Consider the following 27,236-nt stretch of genomic DNA (forward strand, 5'->3'; position numbering starts at 1 on the left):
CAACTTGTGTCAGTTGCAGCCACATTTTCACCATGATCACTAAAATGCCTGCCTTCCATCCAGCTCTCAAATCCAGGCTACTTCCAGAGCTTGATTTGATTCATGTAAAAATGAGAAGGAAAAAGGTTTTAAAAGTTTGTAACCTGTTTTTTTTTATCCACACAAATATAAAACTATTATTGTACTCCACACATACAAGATGAGTTCTGCAGAATTGAAGATCTCTCTTATCCATATTTGTCATAACATTCAGAAACTTATTTTCATTTCCAACAGTCAGTGCTGGTGATGACACAGATGAAACCAATGCCCTCATATTCCTATGACCGCATACAAATTGATTCAACCATCTCAGAATTCAAAATGGTAATAGGTTGCCCATAAATTTACACAATCTTGGATAAGTAAATAAGTCAGCATAGTATTCCAAATTCATGACTGAAAGATCACACCAGAAGATTTTCTGAAGAATTTCTAACAGTGAAATCTTAAGGCTGTCTTAAAGCCTATCAACAGCGAGATTATAGTTAAGTAAAATATAAACTTATTATTTTAGTAACATGATTAGAAACACATATCATGAGCTCTAAAGACTATAGATTTAGGATTCTAAACTGCCAACCAAATGCAATACCCACTCCGTATTTATTTCTTCCTTATCAGAGTGGGAAGGTATGGTATGGGACAGTAAAGACAGGGCCGGCCCAGGCCTGACGTGGACTGCAAAGACCACCGAGAAACATCCTGCCCTCCTGGGAGCCGCGGCCTGGCCGCTGCACGGCCCGGCGCCCAACTGCACACAAGGCCCCGGAGGGACTCTGCCACATCCCACCCCAGGCCGCCGTCCAGGTTTCCCGGGACCGGCGCATCACCCGCAGCAGCTGGGCCACGAGGCGCCGCGGCAAGCGGAGGACGCAGTCTCAAGCACGGGTGAATGGCCGGGCCGCCTCCCCCGCCCCGCGCGGCGATCGCAGCCTCACACTGCAGTGTGGCCCCGCCGCTTGGGAAATGGCCGCCCTAGCGGTTGTCTGACTCCAACGGAGATCGATCGGCCCCGCCCCCTGAGGTCCCGCCCCCTCTCCCCGCCCTGCGTCCCGCCAGGTGCCCTGTGGCGGGGAGGCGGGAGCAAGTCTCTCACATCCTCTCTGCGGGGCTGCCAGGGGGCGGCACCACGTCCCTTCAGTCCCTGCTCTCAGGAAATGATGACCGATGCTGTCGATTCTCCAGCCAATCCTGGCACGCCTTGATCTGCCCTACTTCCGGGCAAGATGGCGTCCAGTGGCGGGCACTTTGGAGGCTTATTTGAGCGCCGCCTAGAAAAAAAATATACAATACGGGCCAAACCTCAGGAGGGAGGACGGCTTCACTCCGTCAAGGTAAAACGATTTCAATTTCATTCATTATCCTTGGGGGCGCTAAGTGAACGGCAGCACCACGCGGCCAGCCTACAAATAGAAAGTGACGCGGCTGCTGGCAAGGCGCTCACTGTGCAGGGCCTAATGGAGCAGGTACCCGAGTGTGACCACGGCTGTGCTGACGTCATTGTGCGGGTGTCCTCTGTGTTGACGGCAATACTTGAGCATGGTACTAAGCACTGGAAGAATATTTGAGTGACGTTCAGAATAATTTCTACCCAGGCAACTTCTGGAAAAAATATGAACTGAAGTTACTTTGTTATGTGCTTTAGTTAGATACCTACTCACCTGAAGTGTGTTTCTTTTTTCATGCAGATAAAGTGGCAACATTTTTTGTTTTGTGTGCGTTTTGCACACTGGTTGAGCAGGATTTTTTTTTTTTACAAAACTCCATTTTAATATAAGGGTAAATGACGCTTAAGCTTCACTGTGAAATACAGATCAAAAACAAAGAAAAATATTACTTCGTGTTTTTAATATTAATAGAGTTTGTTATGATTTTTTGTTATTTCTGTATATCATAAATCCAAAACTAGGAACATAGTAATTCTTCCCACTCACTCTCCCCCCTTCATCCTCCTTCTCCTGTTTATTCTAAGAAAGAAAAAGAAAGGAAAAAAAGAGTGAGAAACAATCCATTTAGTAATTTAATTGTCTTTCAAGAAGAACCCAAGAATGTTTCATCTTTTGGGAGCTCTTAGACATAACGATAACTTATAGGACATAATAATATCCTCCATTTAATACACTAAAAGGAAGTGATTCTTGATAATACATTTTACTATTAAATCTCATGATGCAACTCTTTGGGGACAGAGGTCCTGCATGAGAAGTTAATGCACAGTGACTCTTGTTATTTATTTAACAAATAGGCCTCTTAGGTTTGATATCAGTGATCACCCAAAGCTCTTAACATGAGTTGCCTTGGCCTTGGAAGCCTTTTGGATCCACTAGTTTGACAAGGCAGAGTATCACTATTCTGCCACCTTGGACCTCATTGGTTTAAATGATTTAGATTTTGCAAAAGTGATCCCAAGTGACTTCTAGCTTAAAACAGCATGCAGACTCACTTTTATTTTAAGAAGTAATGTAAAGTCAGAGGAAGTCATTGATGTAATTTGAATGCACATCTGTCTAAGGATCACAACCCTACTTGCTGTAGTGTGCTAGATTGGGAAGTAGGTGGCAGTGAATAGGAAGTAATGAAAAGCAAAAAGGCACCGCACCCTTCCATACCTGGTCTCCTCCCAGTTGTAATCCTCTTTGTACCCAGGCCAACAGGTAACACACAAGAATCTAGTACTATGACTGTCCTAGGAAGTTCGGTCAACCAGGGACCCTCAGTCACCATTCTCCATGTCATTTAGAGTAGGAATGTGTACAAACACCATCGTCTTGGTGATAAACTCCCTTGCACGCTGGCAGCAACTGTGCCTGGAGTTCTGGGCTGAATGCTGATCCCTTCTAGAACTTTGGAACCAGCTTCTAAGGCTGAGCATTTTGTGTTCCATGAGAAACCCATGATGGTTCAATTCTTCCCTGTGGATTTGTTCTGTCCTGGGAGCTTTCAGGACCTATCATTCCACTGAAATTTCCAAACATTTGAATCGTTGGTTTATGGCACAAGTGTTGGGCTGGATACTTGAAGTGCCTTTTGAAATGAAAACACACATGCCTAAGTTACAATCATTCCCACCATTTTGTCCTTATCTTTCTACTTTGAGGTCATGGCTTCCCTTGCAGAGGGCTGTGTCCAGGGCCCAGTTCAGCTGCCTGTCATGTTTCCAGAGAGGCTATTCAACTCATTTAGAGAATGTCTCCCTGCCAAGTGGGTATGAAAATCCCTGTCCCCAAGACCAGGCCCTGAATCCCTCCCTGGCTTTTAGGTGGTTCCATGACAGTTGACAAAAGACTTCACAGGTGTGACAGTGGGAGGTTTTCCAGGGTTCTGCTTGTGGGCCCATTGTTATCACCTGGAAGTGATGTGGCAGGAGGGGCAGTGGAAGGGGACTGGAGCCTCAGTCCTGTAGGTACATAGGACACAGTTTGCCCACACTCAGCATCAGCTGAAAACTGGAATCTCCTTGGAGCTGCCAGGCAGGGCACAACCTAGTAGATACTTGGACATGGACCTGGTTGGCTCATGGGCCTACAACCTGAAGTTCAGCTAAAGTGCATTCAGATAGCAGCAGACAACCAACAAGTGGGTGTGAGAAGGGGATGAAAGTGCCTGGAGCAGACCCTGCAGGTACTGCACAGAAGGCATTTTGGAGTCCAGAACCTATCTGGGCTAGGAAGGACCCCATCCTCACACACACTCACACTCATTGTCCTGCCAACAAGGCCTGCTGCCTTCATTCCATCATGACAACTCTTCTCAGTGCTCAGCCCTCCTTGTGCACTTACTGCAAATGTCTTTTAATGTTTTTCCCACGATTTTCTCAAGAGTTCCTGCACAGAGAGAACTTGATGACATGACTAAAAGTCATATGGCACATTGGGTTTTATTCCTCCTGATCTTTGTTTTTAAATTATTTTATTTCTGAGGCAGAGAGACATGAAGACAGAGACAGAGCTAAAGACAGGCAGATACTCCACCCACTGGTTCATTCTCAAATGCCTAAAACAGCCAAGGGTTGGTCAGGGACTGGAGCCAGGAGCCAGGAGCCAGGAATGTAATCTAGGTCACCCTGCTGGGTGAGAAAAACACAACTACTGAGCCATCACCTGCTGCATCCCAGGGTATGCATTAGTGGGAGGATGGAATCAAGAGCAGACTCAGGACTCAAACGCAGACACTCCAATCTGGGATGCTGGAATCCTGACTGGTGTCTACATGACCAGGTCAAATGCAAGCCCCACAAATGACAAATTTACAATTTTGTCAGTTATGCATAGCATATTGGGAGAGTCAAACCCCATTGTTAGGTTCAGATATGAGGTATCAGATCAATGCACATAGAAATCACAAATGCCAACCTTTGGTGAGTGGAGTTCACTTCCCAGATCTCTTTGTGTAACTGCAGGCAGGCACTTAATCCATCTGAACCACAATTTGCTATTTCCACAGTAGAGACACACACCTGTGTCTGACCACAGGCTTGGAGAGGGATTGTCAGCTGGGAGCTGAACAGAGGGTATGGAGGACATTGGATTTGTCAGAGTATATCTGTAGGGAAGCTCAACATTGCCATGACCTTGATTTTTGTTCTGTGACTGCAGATGGGTGGATAGTGTACCCACCGACCCAGTGGGGGAAAAAAGGAGCATGTTTTTCTCTCCTCATCTCACCCACAATGGCACCAGGCAACCAGCTGAGAGAGGGTGGTGCCATTTTGGGCAAAAGCAGCAGTTGTGAAAGCTCTTGTGCTTGAGCCCAGCAGCCAGCTGGGAAAACACATCATGTCAGCAGTACCGATGGCAACAACTCAGGTGCACACAATCAACAACCAGTGGAGAGAAGGCAACAGTTGGTTGGCACTCTTGTGCACAGCTGTGATCCAGAGATTATAGCAGAGGGGAGAAGCAAGTTCTCCACTGACTTTAAGTCTGGCTGGGAGGATTGATAGGGGGATGAGCATGCAAGCAGCAATATGAGTGGCCCCCATTTGTTCAACATATCACAGGCTCTGGGGCTCAAGCCTCCTAGGCAGAATACCCACAGGCAGCTGGCTCTGGAAACATCTTTGACTTTCTGCAGTCATGACAGGTTACCAGGGAAGGGTGGGTCCTCTGGACCCCATGATGGCAGGAGTAGTGTGCTGAGACTGTGGCAATTCTGTGACTGCACAAGAGAGCTCAAGGTGTAGCTACATCTCTGGACAATTATTGTGTGTGATTCCATATGCTCAGAGCTCCCTGATTGCCTGGGGTGGGATTGCAATGGGATCTGTGCTCATAATGAGAACTGCACAGATCCTTTGTGTGGTTCATATGGCAATGTGGATAAAATTTTCACCCACTGTGAACTAAAACCTAGGTTTTAGTTCACATTGCTTACTTGGAAGAGAGGAGGTGAGGGTGTGATTACATCAACAGAGGTGACCTTTCTGCTATAAAGAGATCTACCTCGCCCAACTTGGATATCATCATGAATATGGACCCATCCTGCAGCAGTGACCAGAGCTCCCTGGCCACACTCGGCACATGCCTCTGGAGTTTCACTGAAAGAGCAGATACCCCCACTAAGCCACAGAGGCATAATTCAAAGATAAAAACCATCAGAGCAAAAACCAACAAGTATTTTTCCACAAATGCTTAAAAATAAATGCAGAAATTCAAGAAACAGAAAAAGGAAGACAACAGGAATCCCCCAAATGGACACAACAATACTTCCATATTTGAAAGTGAATATGGAAGAGATTGATTAAATTCCTCAAGTGGAATTCAAAAGATTAATCATAGGATTACTCAAAAGCAATGAGAAGTGTATTCATGAATTAAAGAAATCCATACATGCCATGAATGGCAAATTCTTCCATGAAATTGAGATTTTGAGGAGAAATCAAACTTAAATATTAAAAATGAATAATTCAGTATGTTTTTCACATATTGCATACGTAGAAAGCCATAACAACAGATTTGGTGAGGCAGGAGAAAGAGCTAGAAGACAAATCTTTGGAAATTTCTCACACCAAAAAAATTGAAGATATTATAAAAATTAAAAAAAGTATTGTAGAGAAAAAACAACTGTCAACCTAGAATATTTTTTTTGGTCTTCCTTTCATTTTATTCTTTAATTTTTTTTAACTTTTATTTAATGAATATAAATTTCCAAAGTATGGCTTATGGATTACAATGGCTTCCCCCCATAACGTGCCTCCCACCCGCAACCCTCCCGTTTCCCACTCCCTCTCCCCTTCCGATCACATCAAGATTCATTTTCGATTCTCTTTATCTACAGAAGATCAGTTTAGCATACATTAAGTAAAGATTTCAACAGTTTGCTTCAACACAGAAACATAAAGTGAAAAATAATAGATGATTTTTTAAATGATGATGAAATCAGATCAGACCTATTGTCATGTTTAATCCCAGTGAGAGTCAAGTTGGGAATTGATAATTTCTTCTTCTTCTTCTTTTTTTTTTTTTTTACAAAAGATCAGTTTAGTATACATTAAGTAAAGATTTCAACAGTTTGCACCCACATAGAAACAAAAGGTGAAATATACTGTTTGAGTACTAGTTATACCATTAAATCACAATGTACAGCACATTAAGGACAGAGATCCTACATGAGGAGTAAGTGCACAGTGACTCCTGTTGTTGACTTTACAAATTGACACTCCTGTTTATGGCACCAATAATCTCCCTATGCTCCAGTCATGAGTTTCCAAGGTTATGGAAGCCCCTTGAGTTCTCCAACTCTTATCTTGTTTACACAAGGTCCTAGTCAAAGTGGAGGTTCTCTCCTCCCTTCAGAGAAAGGTACCTCCTTCTTTGAAGACCTGTTCTTTCCACTGGGATCTCACTCACAGAGATCTTTCATTTAGGTTTTGTTTTTGTTTTTTTGTTTTTTGTTTTTGTTTTTGTTTTTGTTTTTTTTGCCAGAGTGTCTTGGCTTTCCATGCCTGAAATACTCTCATGGGCTTTTCAGCCAGATCCGAATGCCTTTAGGGCTGATTCTGAGGCCAGAGTGCTGTTTAGGACATCTGCCATTCTATGAGTCTGCTGAGTGTCTTGCTTCCCATGTTGGATCACTCTCCCCTTTATTTATTCTATCGGTTAGTATTAGCAGGTACTAGACTTGTTTATGTGCTCCCTTTGACTCTTAGTCCTTTCATTATGATCAATTGTGAACTGAAATTGATCACTTGGACTAGTGAGATGGCATTGGTACATACCACCTTGATGGGATTGAATTGGAGTCCCCTGGTATGTTTCTAACTCTACCATTTGGGGCAAGTCAGCTTGAGCATGTACCAAACTGTACATCTCTTCCCTCTCTTATTCCCACTCTTATGTTTAACAGGGATCACATTTCAGTTAAATTTCAACACTTAAGAATAACTGTTTATTAATTACAGAATTAAACCAGTCATATTAAGTAGAACAGACAAAAAAAAAACTACTAAGAGGGATAATGTATTGAGTTGTTCATTAACAGTCAGGGCTATGCTGATCAAGTCACCGTTTCTCATAGTGTCCATTTCACTTCAACAGGTTTCCTTTTTGGTGTTCAGTCAGTTGTCACCGATCAGGGAGAACATATGGTATTTGTCCCTTTGGGACTGGCTTATTTCACTCAGCATGATGTGTTCCAGATTCCTCCATTTTGTTGCAAATGACTGGATTTCGTTGTTTCTTACTGCGGTATAGTATTCTAAAGAGTACATATCCCATAATTTCTTTATCCAGTCTACTGTTGATGGGCATTTAGGTTGGTTCCAGGTCTTGGCTATTGTGAATTGTGCTGTAATAAACATTAGGGTGCAGACCGCTTTTTTGTTTGCCAATTTAAATTCCTTTGGGTAAATTCCAAGGAGTGGGATGGCTGGGTCGAATGGTAGGGTTATATTCAGGTTTCTGAGGAATCTCCAAACTGACTTCCAGAGTGGCTTCACCAGTTTAAATTCCCACCAACAGTGGGTTAGTGTCCCCTTTTCCCCACATCCTCGCCAGCATCTGTTGTTGGTAGATTTGTGTATGTGAGCCATTCTCACCGGGGTGAGGTGAAACCTCATTGTGGTTTTGATTTGCATTTCCCTGATTACTAGTGACCTTGAACATTTTTTCATGTGCCTGTTGGCCATTTGGATTTCCTCTTTTGAAAAATGTCTATTGAGGTCCTTGGCCCATCTCTTAATTGGGTTGTTGGTTTTGTTTTTGTGGAGTTTCTTGATCTCTTTGTAGATTCTGGTTATTAACCCTTTATCTGTTGCATAGTTTGCAAATATTTTTTCCCATTCTGTCGGTTGTCTCTTCACTCTCCTGACTGTTTCTTTTGCAGTACAGAAACTTCTCAATTTGATGCAATCCCAATAGTTGATTTTGGCTTTGACTGCCTGTGCCTCCCGGATCTTTTCCAGAAATTCTTTGCCTGTGCCAATATCTTGAAGGGTTTCTCCAATGTTCTCTAATAACTTGATGGTGTCAGGTCGTAGATTTAGGTCTTTAAACCATGTTGAGTGGATTTTTGTGTAAGGTGTAAGGTAGGGGTCTTGCTTCATGCTTCTGCATGTGGAAATCCAGTTTTCCCAGCACCATTTATTGAATAGACTGTCCTTGCTCCAGGAATTGGTTTTAGATCCTTGATCAAATATAAGTTGGCTGTAGATGTTTGGATTGATTTCTGGTGTTTCAATTCTGTTCCATTGGTCTATCCATCTGTTTCTGTACCAGTACCATGCTGTTTTGATTACAACTGCCCTGTAGTATGTCCTGAAATCTGGTATTGTGATGCCTCCGGCTTTGTTTTTGTTGTACAAGATTGCTTTAGCTATTCGAGGTCTCTTGTACCTCCATATGAATTTCAGCATATCTTTTAAATAGACCGGTGCCCTGTAATTAGGTGCATGTACATTTATAATAGTTACATCTTCCTGTTGAATTGAACCCTTAATCATTATATAGTGCCCCTCTTTGTCTCTCTTAACAGTTTTTGTATTAAAGTTTATTTTGTCTGACATTAATATGGCTACACCTGCTTTTTTTTTTTTGGTTTCTGTTGGCATGGAATATCTTTTTCCAACCTTTCACTTTCAGTCTGCATGCATCTTTGTTAGAGAGATGTGTTTCTTGTAGGCAACAAATAGTTGGGTGTTGTTCCTTAAGCCAGTCAGCCAATCGGTCTTTTAACTGAAGAGTTAAGTCCATTCACGTTTAATGTGACTATTGATACATAGTGACTTTGCCCTGCCATTTGCCAAAGATAAGTTCTAATATATGCTTTGAGCTTCCCATGCTCTTTTACTGGTAGGTGTTCTTCCTTTACCTTCTTTCATATTGATGGCCGTGTTTCTGTGTTTCTGAGTGTAGCACATCTTTAAGTAACTTTTGCAGGGCCAGACGAGTGGCCACAAAGTCTTTCAATTTCTGTTTGCTATGAAAGGTCTTTATTTCACCTTCATTCACAAATGAGAGCTTAGCAGGATATAATATTCTGGGCTGGCAATTTTTCTCTCTTAGCACCTGTGCTATGTCTCGCCATTCCCTCCTAGCCTGTAGTGTTTCTGATGAGAAGTCTGCTGTGAGTCTGATTGGAGATCCTCTGAGAGTAATCTGACATTTCTCTCTTGCACATTTTAGGATCTTTTCTTTATGTTTCACTGTGGTGAGTTTAATTAGAACGTGTCGTGGTGAGGATCTCTTTTGGTCATGTTTATTGGGGGTTCTATGAGCTTCCTGTACTAGGATGTCTCTGTCCTTCTCCAGACCCGGAAAGTTCTCTGCTAGTATCTCACTAAAAAGGCCTTCTAATCCTTTCTCTCTCTCCATGCCTTCAGGAACTCCTAGAACCCGAATGTTGGGTTTTTTAATAGTATCCTGTAGATTCCCAACAATATTTTTTAGATTTCTAATTTCCTCTTCTTTTCTTTGGTCTGACTGTATCCTTTCCTGTTCTCTGTCTTCTAAGTCCGATATTCTCTCTTCTGCTTCACCCATTCTGTTTTTAAGGCTTTCTAATGTGTTTGTCATTTGATCTATTGAGCTCTTCATTTCATTTTGATTTCTCTTCACTATCACACTTTCCTGTTCTACTAGTTTCTGCATTTCATTTTGATTCTTCCTTAAAATTTCATTTTCATGAGAGAGATTTTTCAATCCTGTCCAATAAGGATTTCTGTAGTTCAAGGATTTGCTTTTGAAAACTTCTAAATGTTCTTATCATAAATTTTTTGAAATCCATATCTTGCATTTCTTCTATCTCATCATCTTCATAATCTTGGCTTGGGGTGTTTTGTTTATTTGGAGGCGTCATAGTGTCATCGTTGATCTTGTTCCCTCGATTTCTGTGTTTATTGCTTGGCATGGTTAATTCTTTTTCCCTCACTGTGAGGTGTTTTTTTATATATATACTATGTCTGTGTTAAGTGGACTGCCTGCTGTTGGTGGAGCCTTGGAGGCTTGTGATGGGTGTGGCCTGAGAGCTCTGCTTGGTTCTTCAGGGTTACAGGTGTGCAAAGGTTATGAGTGGTAAATCTCTATTTATTTATTCATTTATTTATTTTATTTTATTTTTTATTCAGGAGGTAAGTAATACTGCAAGGCTGAGCAGAATGGATGGTATTTAGCTTCAGATCTCTGGCTTCTACCCAAAGATTCTGTGCAGGCTCCGTTTCTCCTGTGGACTCCCACTGGATTGCCTAGGCTACTGAATTGTAGCCTTAACTCTCCCCTTTTATTATGTATATCCCATCTCTTTGTCTCTTGCTCGCCTTTGCAAGGTTGGCGGAGAGAGGAACTTATCTGTACCAGTATGCCCCCACCTTTTTTTTTTCCCTTCTCTCCTGTAGTCTGTTGAACTTTCGCGCTTCAAAGCCTGCTTCCCTCTAAAATTCTTTCTGCCATTTTCCGCCAATGTCTCCGGTTACTGAGCTCACCTCCGCTTCCAGCACCGATGTGTGGACTCGGAGCCCTGGGCGTCCCTCCTCTCCCCGCTGGTGTCTGTGTCACATCAACTCCCGTTCCCACACTGGTGCTCAGACTCTGCAGCTTCCGCGGTTCAGCTTCCACGCGGTGGGCGACCCTGCTCTCCCAGTAGGTCCTCTGAGTCACCACCTCTAGCTCCGGAAGAGTTTCCTCTGCAGTTTTTTTCCTGATCCTTTTTCTGAGGCTACCATACCTCCGCTTTTATTAAACTAAATTTTCCCGGACTATCGGTGCGCACCCTCACTATTCCGCCATCTTGGCTCCGCCCCCAACCTAGAATATTGTACCCTATGAAACTGATTCACAAAGGTGATTTTAACACCTTCCATAACAAATCAAGATTGAAAGAATTTGTCACCATTCAGCCTTACAATGATGCTTAAGGATGTGCTACACACAGAAGCATGGAAATATAGTCATCACTGTGAAAGAATGTGAAGGCAGAAAATCTCCCAGTAAAAGTACAAAGGAAATGCAAACAAAAAGTAGGAATATTTATAGGAAAATGACGGACAAGTAGTTACTCGTGAATAGTCACCTTGAATGTAAATGGCCTAAACGCTTCAACTAAAAGATACAGGGTAGTTGAATGGATTAAAAAGCAAGACCCATCATTTGGTGCTTACAAGAAACACATCTCACCAACAAATATACAGATGGAATAAAATGAAAGGATGGAAAAATGTCCAAACTAACAGAAAGCAAAAACAAGCATGGATAACCATCCTAATAGCAAACCAAATTGACATTAACATAAAAACTGTTAAAAGAGACAAAGAAAGAAACTGTAATGATTAAGGGATTAATTCAATAGGAAGATGTGACTATAATAAATATATATGCACCCAATGCCATGGCAACGGGCAATTCAAAATAAATGTGTATGGATCTAAGGGAAGACATAGACTCTAATACAATAGTAACAAGAACTTCAACACCTAACTTTCATCAGTGAACATATTAACTAGACAGAAAACTAGTCAAAAAACTTAGGAAACAAATGAAGACATCAATATAACATACCAAAAATTATAGGATATGGCATAAGCAGTGTTAAGAAGGAAGTTTATAGCATACATCAAAAAATCAGAAGACACCAAATAAATGAGATATCAACGCAGCTCAGAGCAACAACAAATCAAACCCAAAATGAGTAGGAGGAAAGGAATATTAAAATTTAAAAATACCAATATTGAAACAAAAAAATTACAAAAGATCAGCAAATCAAATACTTAAGTCAGCCATTAAAAAAGGAATGAAATCCTGACATTTGTAACAAAATGGATGGAATAGATTTCATCTGCTAAGTGAGTTAACCCAAACCACAAAGAAAAATATCTCAGGCTTTGTATTATTTGTGGAAGTTAATATACAGAGAGGAAAATAAATGTGCAGATGGGGACTGGCATTTTGGTGCAGCATGTTAAACCACCGCCTGTGACACCAGCATGCCATATTACAGCCCCAGTTCAAGTTTCACTGCTGCACTTCTGATCCAGCTTCCTGCTAATGTATGTAGGGGAGACCTGGATGGAGTTCCAGGCTCTGGCTGCAGCTTGGCCCAGCCCTAGCTGGTATGGCCATGTGGGGACTGAACCAGTAGAGAGGGAAGATGTATCTCTTGGTATGAATCTGTCACTAAATGTCACTCTGCCTTTCAAATAAATAAAAATATTTAAAATTGTGTGGATGGGGCCAGCATTGTGACATAACAAGTAAAGCTAACACATCCAAAGCCCATTCCATATGGCCACCAGTTTCAGTCCTGGCTGCTGCACTACTGATCAAACTCTTTGGGAATGGCCTGGGAAAGCAGTGGAAGATAGACCAAGTGCTTGAGGCCCTGCCACCCATGTAGGAGATCTGAATGAAGCTCCTGGCCCCTAGTTGGTGTAGCACAGCCACAGCAACTTCAGCCATCTGGGTAGTGAACCAGTAGGTGAAAGCACTCACTCTCTCTGCCCTTCACTCCCTCCATTCCTCCATCCATCTGTGTCTCTCTCTTGTTCAGTTAATCACTTTCAAAAAAAATCCTTTTGAAAAATTGTAGAGAATCGTATTATTTGATATATAGTTATAAATATTGCTTAACTGAATTACACCCTTCCCACACATTGATCATTGTCATGAATCCCCCATTTTGTGATATTAATAGCCCTCATTTCAAGAAAAGATGTGCATATCTATATATAAGGTGAATGAAGTCAAATGCAAAAAAAAGTTAAATCTTAAAACTAAATGTAAATTAAAATAAAAACATCTACTGCCCATCTCTGGCTGTTTCCTTGATTGGGGAATGCCTGTGTTTGGCCCAGCACTGACACCACTGGGACACCACATCCCGTATCAGAGTGCCTGAGATCAAGTCCCAGCTCCACTTCCAGTTCCAGCTTCCTGCTAATATGCACCCTGGGAGGCAGCAGCTCAGGTTGTTGGGTCCTTGCCACCCACATGGACCCAGGTTGAATTCCTGGCTCCTGGCTTCAGCTTGGCCCAGCTATGGGAGTTGTACTTAGCCTATTGTGTGTCCCTGTCTTTCAGATCAATGAATAAAAATAATTTGGGGCCTGGCATTGTAGTGTAGAAGGTTGAGCAGCTGCTTGTGATGCCAGCGTCCCATATGGGTGCTGATTTGTTTCCTGGCTGCAGCACCTCTGATCCAGCCCCCTACTAATGGCCTGAGAAAATCAGTGGAAGATGGCCCAAGTGCTTGGGCCCCAGATACTCTCATGAGAGACTTGGAAGAAGCTCCTGCTCCTGGCATCAGCCTGGCCATTGTTGATTGTGACAGCCATCTGGGGAGTAACCCAGTGGGTAGATCTCTCTTTCTCTTCCTCTCTCCCTTACTTTGGACTTTCAAATAAATAAATATATCATAAAAGTAAAAATTGTTTGGTTCACTGGTGTACCCCTATCCCAAAAGGACCTTCAACCTCAGGCCAGCAGAGCTGCTGATCTCCATTTATATCCTACATTTCTTCTATTTACTGGTGAGAACATAAGCATGGGTTCCTCTCCTTCCACTCCACATCAGGTCCAACAGGGCTGCTGGTTTTCACAGCCCCACCCACCCTGGGAGCACTGTAAGCTCAGGGTGGGGAGGAAAGTGACACAGCTCCAGACCAACACACCAGCTTCTCCCACTCTTCTTTCCTGGGTGGTCACCATTTCTCAATCAATTAGTTCTGTCTGTTTTTTGGTTGGTTGGTTTGTTTTTGGCTGCTTCCCAGAGGCCATAAAGATTGTTGATTTTGTTTTGTTTCATAGCTATCGGACACATTGCCAGGGAAAGCCAGACATTCATACCTCCTTCAGCACTGAACACAGCCTAGGATATGGCTGGGATCAGGACCTCCCCTCCCATCTCGAGTCCCAAGAGGTGAGTTGACCCTCTTAAGTGAAGCTCTCCACTCAAATCCAGGCCTCCCTCAGCTGGCAAGGGGAGGTCCCAAAGTTTTAGGTTTTCCTGCATGGCTGCGCAACACCATCTCAGGCAGTAAAACCCAGTGTGGTGTACACATGACCTAGCAGATGGAACTCCACCATCAGTGCATAGGGTGTGGTAACTGTGAGACAAAATGACACTTCACAAGGGAGCTGGCCTTTGTGGGGCTTCTGCTCAAGCTGAGCTCCCATATTGCAGCACTATTTCAAGTTCCAGCTGCTCCACTTCCCATCCAGTCTCCTGCTCATGTACCAAGGAAAATAGCAGATCCAGGCACAGGTACTTAGGCCCCTACCACCCACTAAGCAGAGCAGTAGGAGTTCCCTGCTCCAGGCTCCATCCTGGACCATACCTGATGGTTGTGGCCCCGTGGGAAGTGAACCAGAGGAAAGAAGACCTCTCTCTCACCCCCTCTTTCCCTCATTTGCATTTCCAATACATAAATCTTTGTTAAAAATTATACATCACATGGTAATTTTTGGACAAATGTGGAAACTTTATTTATAAACACAGGCAATGAGTTGGATCTAGTTCCAATGATCCAAACCCTTGCCACATAACAAGGGAGAGAAGGCCAGGTCAGGCTGAGAAATACCCAGCACTCTCCCCCACACACCCAGGATATAGCAGGAATGCCACAGGGAGCTCCTCCATTGCCCCCCCCAAAGTCTGTGCTTCTACTGCTCTCCCCATTGCCCTGGATCCAGTGCCCCATTCCATGCCTGCCACCACCATCACACCGGGCTCCCCTTCTCCCTTCCCATTCCATGCTCAGCCCACCTCACCCTCCCTTGCCTTCTCTCACCCACCCTTGGCCCACCAGCGTCCTCCCTCAGCCCACCCTGACCCTCGCTTGGCCCACCCTCGGCCCACCCGCACCCTCCCTTACCCTCCCTCAGCCCACCCACGCCCTCCTTCACCCTCCCTTGGCCCACCCTCAGCTTGTCCACACCCTTTGTTACCCTTGCCCGTGCCCATACCCCCATCCTGCCTTCTCCCTTCCCTCACCCATGTCCACCACTCCCTTGCTCCCCAGGCCCTCTCCCCACCAACTGCTCTCCCTGCTCTGTCCCTGCCCTCGGCACCTGTCCCTGTGCCACTGTGCTGGCAGCAAGGCCTAATAACTGCTATGCAGGATGACATCACAGAGGTCTGGCCTGTGCCAACATTCTGTGCAGGTGACATCATCACCCTCAGTGGGTCTGTGAGCCACATATGGAGCACACTCGCTCTTGTGCACTGGGCACTCTCCATATTGGTCCACTTCCCATCCCATCATGGGGTGGCAGGTGTAGATGGGCTCTTACGGGGCTCATGACCAATGTGACCTAGTTTTAAATGAACCCCAGAGCAGGGATGAGTAAGTGTACAACATTCCTTCAAATCAATCACAGCAGAGCTGCCCCTTCTCTGCTCCTAGGTCTTCCTCAGGCTGGGTAAGAGGTCAGTGCCGTGGGCTTTACCCCACAGAAAATGATGACAAATTGATCAGACCACAATGGGACATGGACACTGACTGATGGAGTTATGAACTTTGCCCCTAATGCCTTATGTGACCTCAGATCTTAGCTAAGGACATTATGCTCTCCCAATTGCCAAGGCATTTTAAACTCCTCTATTTCCTGTTTTCATATACATTGGATTAGACCCATGATGCAGTGTGTCTACAAAAGGTTCTAGGCAGATTTCCATCTCTGTGCACAGAGTCTAATGACTCTAGGGGTGTGGGCGTTGGGTCCCTGAGCTTGGGGGTGTTCTTGCAGTGGGATCACATGTTGGGACCCATGCTGCCATGTCAGTCCATACAACTGCCATGGAGCTGGCAAGTTCCACGCTCACTGTCCCTCTGGCCCCAGTCAGGTGTCACATAACTACGGGACATTTCCTGGGAGCCTGTTGGAGATAAACCAGCATACAGGGATGAGAAAGAGGTGGTAGTGAACAGCAGATTTGATTCCAACCTCCTGTTCCACCTGCTCTAGAAAGAAAGGAGGAGGAGGTGAGGGAGGTGGAAACAGACAGCTCCCTGAGATCTTAGCATCCTCAAGGCTGTTCCTGTCAATTTCCTACAAAAGTAGTCAAGTTTTCTCCCTTTGTCCTTCCTAATCTCACATTTGTTATCGAATCTCCAGAGCCTAACTTACTACTTAGAACACATTATGTTGTCGGTAAATGTTTAATGGGAGAATGGCTTAATTAATAGCTTGATCAAGAAATTCAGCAACTTGAACCATGCCGGGAGCTGGCGGCACTGCAGGTCAGCGATCGCCACTGACCCAGTCGACTCAGCAGCCTGGGTCACCCCGCGTTGCTGAGCCGCAGCCCCCCCATGCACACAGCTGGAGGAGCTGAGCAGGAGGCAAATGAAGATAAAACAATGTCTGCCAACCTGAAACATCTTTCCTTGGGAATTTTGGTCTTTCAGAATACTAGTTTGGTTCTAAAAGAGGAGGGACCACGTTATCTATCTTCCACAGCAGTGGTTATTGCTGAACTTTGGAAGATAATGGCCTATATTTTATTAGTTTACAAAGACAACAAATGTAGTCTAAGAGCACTGAGCCGAGTACGACAGGATGAGATTCTTAATAAACCCATGGAAACATTTTTATATATATATATACATATATATATATATATATGTATGTATGTATTTCACCTTTGAAACTGTGGGAAAATGTTATGGACAGTTGGTGCCCAATCAGTTAGATCAATTAGATTTCCTGGTGTCACACAATACGATTGGGTGACTATTGTTCACAGAATCTATTATGTATTTTATGAGAAAATGGAAGAAAAGAGCTCAGGGTTCCAACCATAAAATAGTGTCATAAGATAAATGTGCATTTGATCAGTTCAATTTGTATACATGGATTGAAATGCCACACTGTAGCCCATAAATATCACAGCTGTTAACAAAAAAATGAAAATACCAACATTTTATTTGGTGTATAAAGTTAAGAGATGTTAAAATGTTTACTATCACAACTAATATTGCAGTATTTAGAAACATTTCATTAATATTGAGACAAACATAATCTGGAAGTAATTGGTCTTACCAAGACGAGTGGAAAGGCTACCATGGTTTATTTTATTGTTGCCTTCAGTTAAGAAAAATGGAATTAGAGCAATGCAAAAATGTGAAATCAAATGATAGACTATTTTTTAAAAATTGATATTTTACTGGTGTTGAGAATCAATACACATTTTGATGTGTACACAATTCTTAACATACACACCAAAAATCTTAAAAAGTCATGAATTTTCATTCTTTTTAAATTTGCTATTATTTTATTTTGAAGAGAACATGTTTTTAATTTATCTTATACTTAAAGGCTTAATGTTCACAAAAACAGTAGAGTTAGAAAGGAAGAATATATGCCAGGACAATAAAGAGTAATCAAATTTAAAAATATCAACTATAGTCATCCACAATAAATTAGCAGTTTTCAGGCTCCTCTCAGAAATGATGTACCCGGGAGTGTCTGCCCAGCTGTAATTGTCACATGTTTTAATGTTAATTTCATGCTTTGGAGAGTTATGTGATCACCACAGAAGAAAATCAGCATATTTGCATTGATGAAAAGATATTTTATGCAATTCCTCATTCTCCACCAACAGAGACAACTGTTGATTTAAACTTTTCTTAAGAGATTTGCCTTTTCTTTCATGTCTGTATAATTGGATTCCTACGGTAGAACGGTGTTTAGTCTTTTGATTCTGATTTCTTTTTTTTTTAAAGATTTATTTATTTTATTTGAAAGTCAGAGTTACACAGATAGAGAAGGAGAGGTAGAGAGAGAGGTCTTCCATCCACTGGTTTACTCCCTAGTTGGCCACAACAGTTGTAGCTGCACTGATCCGAAGCCAGGAGCCAGGAGTTTCTTCCAGGTCTCACACACGAGTGCAGGGGCTCAAGGACTTGGGCCTTCTTCTACTGCTTTCCTAGGCCATAGCAGAGAGCTGGATAGGAAGTGGAACAGCCAGGACTTGAACTGGCTCCCATATGGGATGCTGGCACTGCAGTCAGTGGTTTTACCTGCTATGCCATAGCACGCGCCCCTGATTCTGATTTCTTTATGTGTTTCTTTTAGTTTGTTTCTTTAGTGACATGTTTTTTCTTAACTTCATTTTTGACTGCCACATAGAGTTAATTGTGAAGATACACAACTCAATTTTTTTCCTTTCACATAGACATTTGATGTTTTCACATTTGGCTTTCATGAATAGTGCCAGGGTGGGCCTTTGTGTTCATGTCATTTTATATTTTAGGGGCATAACTGCAAGTGGAACTGCAGATCAATAACAGTAACTTCATCTAAAACACTCTGAGAAACTACTCAACTGTTTTTCAAAGTGTCTGCACCATTGTAGTGGAATTGCATGAAGCTCTCATGATCCTCAGTCAGATCTGTCAGCATTCATCTCTTGCTGAGCCATAGTCATTTTACTGGCTGGGAAGTGGTATCTTCTTGAGGTTTTGATTTGTGATTTCCTAATGACTAATAGTAAGCATATTTTTACATGGTTACTGGAAAAAATGCATAATTTAATTCATTAAGTGACTTGAACATTGTTTATCTCCATTGTATTTTGTATTTTTTGTGTAGTATTAGGGTATTCTTAAAATTTTTATTTGTATTTTTCTTCCTTCTGATGCCATTTTGAATGCTGCTGTTTTTTCAGAATATTCATTATTGCACAGAAATACAATTGATACTTTTACATCTGTTCTATGCCCTGAAAGATTACTGAATTTTACTTTGAATATATAGTAAATTCATCAGTATTTCTTTTATATGTAGGATTATGTCTTGAACAATGCAAACCGATTTTACTGTTTCCATTTGAAATCTGAAGACTTTTCTTTTTCTTTTCATGATTTATTTAGTAAAGTTTTCCATTACCATGTTGAATAAAAGTGGTAAAAGTATTTGTTTCTTGTTCCCAGCCCCAGAATTTGTAGATTTTTCCATGGGTGGCCTTTCCCTGACAGAAGTTCTCTTCAATTCCTAATTTGTTTAGGGTTTTACTATAAGATAGATTTAGAAAAAAAAAAAAACACAAAACTTGTATTTATGGGGTTATCATATCTTGACTTTCCTTTATTTTACTAGTGAGTATAATATTAACTGAATTTTTAAATTTTAAATTTTTTAATTTGAGAGGTGGGGACTGAGAGCTCCTACATGCATGCTTACTGCCCAGATGCCTACAATGGCCAAATCTGAGCTTGCACAATACCACGCCCCCAGAAACAGAATCCACATTCCCAATGTTGGTGGCAGGAACCCAATTATTTGAGCTATCACTACTGCCTCCAGGGGTGTGCATTGGCAGCAAGCTGGAGTCAGGAGCCCAGGCTGAGATTTAATTGTGGGAATCTTAACCAGCATCTTAACTGCTAGACTAAATGCCCACCGGTTCTCTCTTTATTCTATGCCTCTAGTCTGTGTATCTGATGTTATGTCAGTATCATCCTATTTTGATTGCTGTTGATTTGTAGAGAGTTTTGAATTCAGGAAATGTGAGACCTCTAACATTGTACTTCATTTTCAAACTTATTTTGGTTGTTTGGGGTCCTCTTACATTCTATATGAATTCTAAGTTGTTTTTAACATTTTCTGCTAAAATGAAATGTTGATGTGTTTAGAAGGATTGCTTTGAATATGTAGATCATTTAGTGTGGTACTAACTTCTTAAAATGCTTTTTATTTGTGTCATCTTTAATTCATTTCACTAACACTATAGTTTTTGGTGTTTAAATATTTTATTTCTTTGGTTAAGTTTATAACTAAGTAATTTACCCTGTTGATGCTATTGCAAATCCAGCTGTTCTCTATATTTCCCTTCAAGGTTGTTCAGTTTTGTATATAAACACAACTGCTTTTTCTATGTTTATTTTGTATTGTACAGCTTTGCTGGATTGTTTTTGTACCAGCTTTATTGAGGAATCTTGAGTGTTCTCCACATACAAGATCATATGAAAAAGGCAAAGATAAAGCTTACCTGCAGAAAGTATCTGCTGTTTGCCATGTGGGAATTAGAATAACATCTAGTAGACTTATGGACTAGCACTGCTAAAGGAGTCCACTGATACACCCATTGGTGTATCACTGCTATCTCCCTGCACAGACTCCCCAGGAGACTTCTTAAGGGATGGCCTACACTGACAGATGCCTGTTGTGTGTTGCTGGCAGCTGCATATAAGAAACATGATTGGGGCTAGTGCCGTGGCTCACTTGGTTAATCCTCCGCCTGTGGTGCCAGCATCCCACATGGGTGCCGGGTTCTAGTCCCTGTTGTTCCTCTTCCAGTCCAGCTCTCTGCTGTGGCCTAGGAGGGCAGTGGAGGATGGCCCAAGTGCTTGGTCTCCTGCACCCACATGGGAGATGAAAAATCACTTGGCTCCTGGCTTCAGATCAGCGCAGCTGTAGTGGCCATTTGGGGAGTGAACCAAGGAAGGAAGACCTTTCTCTCTGTCTCTCTCTCTCTCACTGTCTGTAACTCTACCTGTCAAAATAAATAAAAAATTTTTTTAAAACAAGAAATGTGATTGATCTCATGTGCTCATTTCAGACATGGATACCTCCATCTGGGGGTTCCAGAGCCTTGTGTGCCATGGGATGGTGAGTCTGTGTACACCACATGATGGCTTGCTGCAGCTCAGGTGCTGCTGATACTGGAAATGACCCCCTAAAATTATATCAAAATGTGGCCCTTTTAAGTTCCCCAGAAGCATCATCTGGGATGCCACATATGGTATTGAAATTTGAGGAGCCATATGTTATCACTAAATGCTTATTTAAAAATCTTTCATATTAATAAGCCTGAGAGCATTCTTGCCTTGGTTTGAATCCTGGCTCTGCCTTCAACCGTAGGTTCCTGCTAGTGCACACCCCGGCAAGCAGCAGTTGATGGTTCAACAATGTGGGAGACCCAGATAGAGTTCCAGGCTCCTGGGTGTTGCCTGCCATGGCCTTGCTCTTACAGGCATTGGAGATTGAGCCGGCAGTTGGAAGATATCTATGTCTCTCTTTCTTATAATAATAATAATAAATGAATAACATAATAAAAAGCCTAAACCCTGACACTGAGCAGGTGTTGGCAAAAGTTCATTCCTAGAATTTCAGCAAACAGTTACCGCAGACACAGGCAATGACACCTATGCTTACATTGTCATCTCTTTTAAAACCAGCCTGGAGGCATCTGGGAAACATCCCAGCTCAGTTAGTGGAGGAAATGAGCACCCAGTTGAGCCTGGAAAAGCCAGCTGGGTGGTTAAAGTGAAGGCAAAGCCAGGATGTTGGAGCTGCTTCCTCCACTTCTATCACTTGTCATGTCACACAGGGTGTGATCACACTGGCCCTGCCAACTCCACAGGCCATTTAGGTTTACCTGTGGGGCAGGTGCTTAATTGGAGTTTAAGAAGCCCATGTCCCACTCTGGAGTGCTGGAGTAAAGTCCTGCAACTGGCTGTTGACTCCAACTTCCTGCCAATACTTAGCCTGGGAACCAACAGTGATGGCTCAAGTGATTGGATCCTTGAACAGAGTTGTTGGCTCGGGCTTTGGCCTGGCCGAGCCCTGGTTGTGGTGGGTATTTAGAGAGTGAACCATCAGATGAAAGCTTGCTGGCTCTCTGCTGTTCAAATAAATGTCTACATGCAAAATTTAAGTGAAAAATAAATTTGCCCATAATATTGCTAGTATTCACTTGCTTTAACCCAGGGATACAGTAACAAGCAAGATGTGTTTAATTAGGGACTTGTGTTGTGAATCAGCACGTTAAAGCACCACCTGTGATGCCAGCATCCCATGTCAGAGCACTGGTTCAAGTTCTGATGCTCTGTGCCTGATCCAGCTGGTGTATATCTGGGAGAGAAGTGGGGTATGGCCTGAGTGCTTGGCTCCCTACCACCCACATGGGAAACCCCAGTGGAGTTCCTGGCTCAAGACCTAGTACAGCCCTGTTTTAGCCATTTGAGGAGTGAACCAACAAATGGAAGATCATTCTCTCTCTCTCTCTCTCTCTCTCTCCCCCCTCATCTCCTTCTTTCTCCCTCTCTCTCCATTTTAAATAAGTAATCTTTTTAAAAAAAGATTCAGTGATCCACCCATCATCCCCAGACATGCATGTTGATTGCTAAGCATTCACCACCACCAACAGCTAGTGGAGCTGTGTGATTTGGGAAGCTTGCAGTCTTGCAAAATAAAAGTCATCACCCCCACTTTACAGAGAGGAAAAAAGACAGTCTGACACTTGCCATAGGTGAAATAGGTATAGAGAAGGCCCTACTTCCAAGTTTAGCCTGATAGGGCTGCCAGATTTAGCCAAGAAAAAAACAGAAGTACCTGAAACAATAACACCCAAATGCCCAGTTCCATTTGCATGCTACATAAACATTGAAAGTCCTCTTAGTGTAATCATATCCCAAATGTTCCATGGAATGCAATATATTTGTTATGTTTTTTTCCATTCATCTGACATGTGAATTAATCTCGTTGATCAGAAATGCAAATGCATCTAAATATTGCATAGAATATTAAATAAACTGTTGAGAAAATTCATCTTGGAGTCCTGTATTTTTCCTTTAAAAGATATTTTAAAGATCTATATATTTATTTGAAAAGCAGAGTGACAGCACAGGAGGGAGAGACAGAGATATGTTCCATCCACGGATAGACTCCTGAAATCCTTGCAACACATGGGGCAGGGCCAGGCTAGAGCAGTGAGCCAGGGCCTCATTCCAGCTCTCCCATGTGGGGGGCAGGAATCCAATTACTTGAGCCCTTGGCGTTGCCTCCCAGGGTCTGCAGTAGCAGGAAGCTGGAGTCAGGAGCAGAGCCGGGCATCAAAAACAGGCACTCTGATGTGTAACAGAGGCAGGGGAACTCCACTTTTTCAATAAGTTATCCTTTCTGTTTTGAATTCCCTGTGGTACTGAGTAAAAAATTTCAATTGAGTATATTTGTGCGGTCTATTTAGGTTCTCTGTTCTGTTTGTCTAAGTCTGTCCTTTTCCCAGTGTCACAAATTCTTGATTACTGCATCTATAGAGTGAGACTTGACATTGACTGCAGTGAATCTTCCCACTTTGTTCTTCCCACTCTCCCAAGACTGTCTTAACTCTCCGTATGAATTTTAGAATAAGTTCAGCTAGACCTACAAAATCTTGCTGGGATAATGATGGAATTGCTTTAGAGTTATTTACTAATTTGGGGAAACCAGCACCTTTATTACATTTATCCTGTAATCCACGGGCACAGTACAGTTTCCAGTTCTTTAGATGTACTTCACCTTTTTTAAAATCAGTATTTTGTTATTTGGAGTGTACAATATTACACATATTTTGTTAATGCTATACATAAGCATTTCATTTTCTCAGATTAGTTGAAAGTGGCATAGTTAATTTCAGGTTCTACATCTCCATTGTGAGTATTCAGAGAGAGAATCAAATTTTTCATGTTTTTAAGCTGGAAAACATGCTAGAGAGAGAGAGAGAGACACTCAGGCAGCATGGCCCTTTGCAGTAGCCAGGAGAGGCCAGGCCCACACAGCTGGGACAACCTGTCCCCAAATCATCATGACATGAAGAGTGCAAGTCCCACTCACCTGGACCTGAATCCATCCCTGTGTCCTGAACTTGCTTGCTGCCTAGAAAACAAACTCCAGCTCAGCTGGTCACTTGACACAGGAGTGGCCTCTAACTGCTGTAGAATATGGAAGGAGCAGTGTTTGGCAATGATGACATCATGGAGTGTAGTCACAATGGCACCCTCCTAGATCAGCAGGTCTCAGGGTCAGGGTTCCCAACCTCCTGAGGAATAAGAATCCGCTAGCAGGGGGCCTGTGGTCTCTCCTGGAATCAAGAGAAAAGGGCAGATGTGCAGGAGATATACGTCATGGGCTCAGACCCGGTTCCCTCTGTCACTCTCTGGACAATGTCCCAGGTCACTGCCACCCTCCACCCTCCATCCTCCTTTTCCTACTCTACAATTATATTTTGTATTGACTTTTGAGCACTTGCATTTTGGATTAATATGAGTGCAATGTGTGCCCTCACAATTGACATACAATACCTGAGGTCCCCGTACTTTGCCTACCCTTGCAATGACCAGAACTGGGGAATCCATGTGGCACAACCTCCTGTCACATGACAGGCTTACCCTAGCACTGCTGATCCAGGCTGTGCCTCTTGCCCACCTCCCAGTTTCTCCTTGCTGCTGCTGTTGCTGTTGGATATCAGAATCCAGAGACTAGGTGGAGGGGTGAGGAAGGCTGCCTGCCACCTGCCTGGGACCTTGAGCCATCAGGGACCAGACTATCTGCAGGAGGAACAGGGACTCTGTTCTGGACACAGGCAAGAGGTGAAGTATTGAGTCACTGTGACTTCACCACCAGCCCCTGACACTGGTGCTGACCACACAGACACTGATGTTGACAATAAGCATATGGGGTCAGGAGCACCCACAATCCCTAGGGCTCCCAGATAAGGGACATCCACATCTGGGGGACACCTTCACTGTCAGCACCATTAGGCCCCTTCCAGCTCCTCGGCCAGGCATGGTTGCCTCTGGCTCCTGCAGGGACAGTGAATGCCTTGCAGGATTTGTGGAGCCTCCTGGGTCCTGCTGTGGCCAAGCTCCTCACTACTCTCCCTGTCCCAGGGGACCTGAGCTGTAATATCCCACTGGGGACAAGTGTGAGCCTGTGTGTGTGTGTGTGTGTGTGCACAAGCCCATGTGTGTTCCTAGCTATACAGGTTCCATTGCTGCTGTTGTATTCACCAGTCTCCTCATAACCCTTGTCTGGTCTCCCCTGGAGGTGAGGATGGAGGAAGGCCAAGGGCAGGGTCCTGTGAGGAAGCTGGGCCCTGGCTGGTGGAGGTGACTGTGGTGTGGTGCTGGGTGTGTTCTGCAGGGCAGGGATCCCCACCCCGCCCCAGACATCACCACATTCAGGGGCTCCAAGGATGAACCACTTCCCAAGGTCTCAGGCAGCTGGGTTACCAGGTGCTGCTGACCAGGCCATGGGTTGAGTAATACAAGAAGAAAGGTGGGAGAACTCACTTCAGGGACATTGCTTCTGTCACTCAGAGGGTCATATGGGGGCACCTCCCATCTGTCATCCCCCCTCTGCCATCCGCCCTCATCATTGGAGACTAAACAGGGTGAAGTCATGGCAAACATGTCCCTGCAGCCTGTCCTACCCTCCTGAGGCCCCACAGGGTCCCACTCCCTGCTCCTTAACCCTGACTTACACTGTGATAACCCCACACCATTGCTGGCCTGGCCAGGGCATGTGACCATCAGGGTTAAGGAAATGACACAGCTCCTCCTACACAGAGGAGCCTGAAGCCTCCCAGCCCTGCTCCTGCCAGGACAGTCATTCAGGCCTCACCTAACCTGTGCTTAGTCTTGGACCCCACCCTCTCTTAGGCTGCTACACTCCTGCCTGACAATTCTCCATCATCCCCTCATGGTCCTGCTTGTGCTGACCTCCTGTGAGTTCACAGCTTGCCCAGGAACTGAGCCCACAGTGTCCAGTGTCTCCAAGGACTGCACTTCCACAGTGTCTGCTCAGGACAGGCCACCAGCGTCCTTGTCCCAAGGAGACTCTTCATGTCCATGAACTCACCAGTTGTCTCCATCACCCACTGGTCTACTTCTTCAGTTGTTAAATTATAGTATATATAGTAATTATTCTTAGTCATTTTGTTTCTCTGCTCTAGGTTGAATCCAAAGATTTTGTTCAAATAATTAAAAGAAGAAATATTTATAGAAGATAATTCACATTTTTCCATTTCTAATGTTTAGGTGCCTATCAACAAACACTGTGCATTTTCTGTGAATCCATAGAGTCTTGTGGTTTCTGGTCCATAACATGAAGCATTTATTGAATGAATGAATTATTTTGAAACAAACAAGTGTCTGTTGCATGTTACAACAATGTAAAAAAAGCTCCAATATAAAAACATTTTAATAGGTTGTGAAATATATAATTATAAAATCTCTAAATATTACCTATAAAATTAGTATCTTGTTTTAAATTATTCTATAAAAACAAAAATAACACATTGGTAATAACTCGTGAGGTTCAAGAATATTCCCCATCAATACTATAAATCCCAAACACATAAAAATCCTACAGATATTATTTACATATTTAAACCAAACTATGATTATAGTAAACACATTCATTGATCAAGTACAATACATCAGAATTGTGGCTTAGAGACATTACGAATGCAATTATAGGTGCAGTTTCATCAATTTTCATAAATCTTCTACCATAGCTTCCCTAGCACTGTCTTTGTGCACCCATTCCATATATATGGTAGTGCAGCACACATCATACTGAAGACTACTTCCCTTTATTACTGAGCTGTTTATGTTACTGAGAAACAGGCCAAAATTTAATGCCAGTGAACACAAAAATGTAAAATTAAAACAAAATCTTGAAAATATCATTCTGATTTTTTTAATTTCATGAGTAGTATTTCATCTTAGGTAGCATCAAAATAAGCAATAAGAATTTATATAACACAAAAGATCAACTGTTCCTAAAATATTTATATTTTCAATAAAAATAAAAGCACTTTGTCAGTAAAGAAATAATGTCATATCTATTGCCAGTTTTAGGTTGTCAGAGATTTGAAGATAAGTGTGCAGCATAAAATATATATATATATTGTAATATAAAATGTGGTGTAAAAATTGTAAACAATATTTTAAAGGGATCATGCAGGTGAACGTAGTATAAACAGCAATATACTTGAATGAC

General features: G+C 42.8%; 1 long non-coding RNA gene across 3 annotated transcripts; it reads left to right on the plus strand.

The window, feature by feature from the left end:
* The first annotated feature begins 1,105 nt into the window (after positions 1-1,105).
* Positions 1,106-26,312, plus strand: LOC149120399 (uncharacterized). 3 transcript variants are annotated; one of them, XR_016225648.1, is made up of 3 exons: positions 1,106-1,376; positions 14,274-14,385; positions 25,892-26,312. It is a non-coding gene; the product is annotated as an uncharacterized LOC149120399 (long non-coding RNA). The 3 variants fall into 3 exon arrangements; XR_016225649.1 differs by lacking the exon at positions 25,892-26,312 and adding an exon at positions 20,769-20,963; XR_016225647.1 differs by lacking the exon at positions 25,892-26,312 and adding an exon at positions 18,724-19,432.
* Positions 26,313-27,236: the final 924 nt, after the last annotated feature.

This window comes from Oryctolagus cuniculus, chromosome 19 (assembly GCF_051225735.1).
Source record: "Oryctolagus cuniculus isolate XC-2025 breed Fujian yellow rabbit chromosome 19, ASM5122573v1, whole genome shotgun sequence".
NCBI lineage: Eukaryota > Metazoa > Chordata > Mammalia > Lagomorpha > Leporidae > Oryctolagus > Oryctolagus cuniculus.